This window comes from Aureococcus anophagefferens (genome assembly GCF_000186865.1).
Source record: "Aureococcus anophagefferens unplaced genomic scaffold AURANscaffold_78, whole genome shotgun sequence".
Taxonomy (NCBI): Eukaryota; class Pelagophyceae; order Pelagomonadales; family Pelagomonadaceae; genus Aureococcus; species Aureococcus anophagefferens.
The window spans coordinates 18,775-23,610 of NW_008705629.1; positions in this window are offsets into that span (position 1 = coordinate 18,775).

Below are 4,836 nucleotides of genomic sequence, written 5' to 3' on the forward strand. Positions count from 1 at the left end.
TGCATGATTTTCCTCATTAAAAGGCTGACCATTTCCCTTGAAGAGTGCAGCTCTAATGGAGAACTTTCTGTTTAAGTGCCGAGTATGGGATATGCGCGAAGGCGCGTTTTCAATGGGGGGTTGGGATCGCCAAGGCCTTGCAGAGGCCACCAATGTAGCAGACTGAGAAATGCTTGTCTGCGGAGTCAGTGCTAAACGATGCAACAGCCTGCTTGGTGCAAGCGCATTTTCCAGCGAGGAGGCAAGTAGGTCTGGCTTTTCTGTCATAATCGTTTCTCCCCTGAAGATCTTTAAGATACTGTGGCTTGAGTGCTCCGATCTCATTCCAACCCCCGGGCGAACATAACGAGATAGTAAAGTAAGGGGTGCTGAACTATCGAGGCTACGCGGTGACGGTGCACCGGCGTCTCTGTTATCCTCACGGGGACTGAGGCCACTCTCGTACTAAACCCGCGGACGGAACACGAGAACCTTAGGATACCTTACTGGGCTTAGGTTCCTTCAACTTCAAGTAGGGGGCGACACTGAAAACCCGGGATTTTGCCGTCGTCGAGCCGAGCTCCGAGGCTTCGCCCATCACGAGGAGCCCGCGTAGGAACTCGAAAACGACTTTCGGCTCGTCCGGATCCGTCTGGATTGAGCGAAGTTTGGTACTAGCCTGAGAAGAGCTCGTTTTTTTCCGCGGAACGCGCGTCGGGGACGCGCGGGCGTTTCGAGGAAGTTCCTGTGCTGCGGGTCCGCGAGCATGGCCTCCAGGACACTGGCGTAGTGGGGGCGGCTCACGTAGACGGCGACCGACGCCTCGAATTCGAGGCCCTGGCGCCCGCCGGAGGCGCGGGACTCGCCGACGTAGAAGCCCTTGGAGTAGTTCGCCTCGAGCCACGTGTAGTAGTCCTTGGCGCCCTTGCCCTTCCTCCGTGGACCTTCTGAGACCGCGCGAAGCTGTCGGGACGTGACGCGGCGAATAGCAGCACGCTGGTGACCTGGTTGGGATCAGGACCCAGCAAAGTCTCTCTCTTGCAGAGCGAGCTTTAAGCGCCGACGAGCAGCGCTGCGGTTGCTGCGGCCACTCGGGCCGGCGCAAGGCGCGGGGAACCGAATCCAAACGCCCGGAGGCGCACAGCCGGGCCGACGGGCGGCGACAAGAGGCAGCCCAGCTCTCGCAAAACGCGGTTGGTCGATGATGCCGACCAGGATCGATAATATTATGTGGCTGAGAAGGCCTGAGAGCGGCACCTTCACAACAAACCTTCGGATCGAAACGTGGCTGGCAGCGCTCGAGACTTCAGGACGGCGTCTCTGCACATAAGTCTGAGCGAAATGTGGCTCTGAGCGCTCGAAGGGTTGCCCCTGCAACTCAAGCTCAAGGCTGTAGGACGTGCGGGCGCTCGGCCTAGGACGTCGACAGCGTTTCGCGCAATCGCAGCTCGTTGCGTTCGATTGTGGTCTCTGCACTGGCATCCGAGCCTGTCCATGAAGATGTGGCATCGCCGCGTCGGCTACCGCAGCGTACGGTAACGCCGGTAGCGCTGCTACGGGCTGCCCCAGAGCCCCTGCGCCGTCGTGGGGCAGCCCCCGGGTCTGCGTCTCCGCGCGCGCCGGCGGCAGCGCGACGCCACCAATCGAGGACGACAACACCGACAACGAGGCCCAGACTCGACGGCGAGGCGTCCAGGACGAGGAGCTTCGCGGCGCGCGCGCGCCCGCGTCCACGGCCGCCGCTCGGATGCGCGGCCTTCTCTAGGCCACCGACGGCACGGCAATGAGAAGGGCTGGGTCGCCGCCGCGCCGAAACACATGATCAGCTCGCTCGCTCGCGACGCGGCACGCTCTTCAACACATGCTTTCCATGCGAATCGCGCGCAGCGCGAGGGAAAATTTTGGAGCTCGTCCTCTCAAGGGAGCGTCGAAATGACTCTCACGGCCAGCGACGGCCAGACGTAGCGGCGTAAATTTGACACGAGTTCCCTCTCCCGGCGCCTAAGGATCGTAGAAGAGCAGCGTCGTCCGCGCGCGCGATGCGCGCATCGCGCGGTGGAAATTTTGCAGAAAATGCCGTTTGCAGCCACGAAACGACACGCTGTGCCCGGCTCGCGGCCTTCGGCCGCCGCCGTTTTTTTTTGCCGCGCGGGTCGGCATGACCTACCAACCCAATACGCTCTCCCTGGTCCGTCAAGTGCAGGGCACTGTGACCCATTCCGGCCGGGGCGATTTAGTGGGGAGCCCTAAACCGGCGCATTCGCCATGGTGCGCCGCACCACGCAGTCCCCTAAATTTTCGCGTCCCCACTAAACCGGGGAGTCGCTCCAGGGACGCCTCCAAAAACCAGGCACCAGCGGAGGCGGAGCGGAGCCCGGGGAGCACCCGGGCTCAGTTACCCCCCCCTATTCCTTGCAACCCGCCAGCCCTCAAGCCGGCACACATCCTAGCCCCCCCCGCCCCTGTTTCCTCGCAATTTCCCGTGGTATACGCTAACTTCAAGTTAACTGGAAAGGTTGGCTAGCAAGGTTGGGTTAGGTCAGGTTCGCCACGGCCCTGCTTGTTTTTACAAGCATTCCTCCAGAAGCACAACTAGCTTGGGCATGCATAGCCGGGTTGGGCTCGCTGCGCTTCGCCTGCCTCCCCTCGGTCGGAGCCACATGTTTGGTTGATGTTGCTCGCTTCGCTCGCTTTACACCACTCATCAAAAGTTTCGACGTGCCGCGCGGAATCCGTTCTGGTAGGGTCACACGATCGGCGTCGGCGTCGGCGTCCCTCCACGAGCAAAGTCTAACCTCCACGACACCTGGGTAGGGCCCGCACGTGATGTGCCACACTGGGAAATGGTCTATAGGTGCGTCGAATTTCATGACATTCAATCTGCTCTAGTGGCCTTCTTCCTGAACTTTCTTTTGTCCTGCGCCATCAAAATCTGTGAGGATGCTTTCTTTACCTTATCACGAGTCAACTCGTCGTCAAGTTCACCATTAAGTAGATCATCATTGTCCTTCAAGGCACCGTCATTGTCCTCCCAATCTTCGTCAAGCAGTGGTAAATCAATGCGCTGGTTATAAGGGCGAGTTCTCAAAAGTTGGAATTCATCCCCATCTTTGGCTCCATTGTCTCCCGCCTCGTACGTCACAGGACCGCCCGCTATTGAATCATCATCAGCTGCGATGTGGATCCGAGCTAACAGCTCAATCATCATCTTCTCATTCTCCGACATGACACGAACAGTTGTCTCGTCCGTCAGCTGCAGTTGCTTCCCCCCAACCTCCTCTCTAATGCCCTCCAGCTTGTCTTGAAGGTGCTTTACACCCGCCTTCACAGCAATGAGCATCTTAGCGAGCCGTTCGTACTTCGTGCGACATCTTTCAAGTCTTGCAGCAGCAGTGGCAAGCTGCTCTTCATGATCATCCACCATCTTCCTACGATGGCCTCCACCAGGACCTGAGTATTTGATTTCTTCAACATGCACTTTGATTCGCATCTTCTGTTCGTTGAGAGCCTCAATTTTTTGCTGATTTTCTTTCGTCAAACTCATCAGGTTTTCAGTCGTACTCTCTTGCGAAACGATTTTCTGGATTACCTCGTTCACATCAGAAACGCCTATTCGGGTGTAGTTACCAGCTGGAATTACAGCTATGAAATTCGTCATACCGGTGGCTTCCTTTATTTTTCGGAAGGCAGCTTCGAAGATGTCGATCTTTGTGCGTTGCTCCATCCTCTCTTTTGATAGAGTTGACTGTAAAGATGCGTTTGTCATAGTAGCCTTGACTTCTTGCTCACACCCTGCACCGATTTCACCTGCCTCCTGTGCGGCAATTTCCAAACGCATCTTTTCGCGCTTCTGAATGCGCTCGAGGGTTTGCTTTCGTAGCTGAACCATTTGGTGGCGTTCGCGCAGCTCTGTATCACGCCGTCTTCGTTCTTCCTCATAGCCCCCGCGCACATGTTCTAGCTCCGACTGTGCTACCTCGCGAGCGTGGTTTGCATCGCCAGATAGCAACAAAAGCTCCTCGTAGTCTCTCTGCTTAGCAGCAAATGTTCTTTCAAGAGCAGCAAGTTGGTGATCGAAGCCAATGCGTTCCTCCCTCAAACGTTTTACAATTTGTTCGTACGTCTTCTTAATTGACTGCACAACACCATGTAAGATGTAGGCGAATCTCATGTGTGATTACCTGCGCTTCGTTAAACTTGATGAGCGCCTTGTCTAATCTGTTTTCAAGCATGCGGATATTGCGTGTAATTGGCGAATCTTCTTGATTAGGCCGTTGTGACTGGAGCTCGAGATCTCTGACGCCGTCCCTTAATTTCTCTAATAGCTGATCTTTTATCTTCGTTTGTTCCCTCATCATGTCGAACTGTTTACGAGTCTTAATCAAGTCAGCCTCAAGATTTCCACTCAGATGAAACGATCCACCGCCGCGCTGCATGACTGAAAGTTTAATTCGGACTTCTTTGTTCTCCTCACGCAGACCTGCGAAGGATTTGGTAGAGTGTTAACTGTTGAAACACTGTTGCCAGCGTTTGATCTCCTCCTTGTTGGCGGTTTTGTTCGCTTCCAAAATATCTACATTTGCACGTCGGTCGCCTATCATAAGAGTCCGCTTGCTATTGAGGTTTAACTCGTAAGAGCACCTTGGAGCAGTCGCATGCGCTCTCGTAGATCGTCGACTTGTTCGGCAACGTTGCCATCGACCTCTTTGCGACCCATCACCATTTCGGTAACGCAATTTAACGACCGAATAACGAAATGGGCATATATCAAGATCAACGTGTGTGCTTGCACAGAGAAACACCGGTTCCCCCTGTTCCTCAAGGGGAAGAAAGTCGCGATTTAGGGTGCTTCGGCGC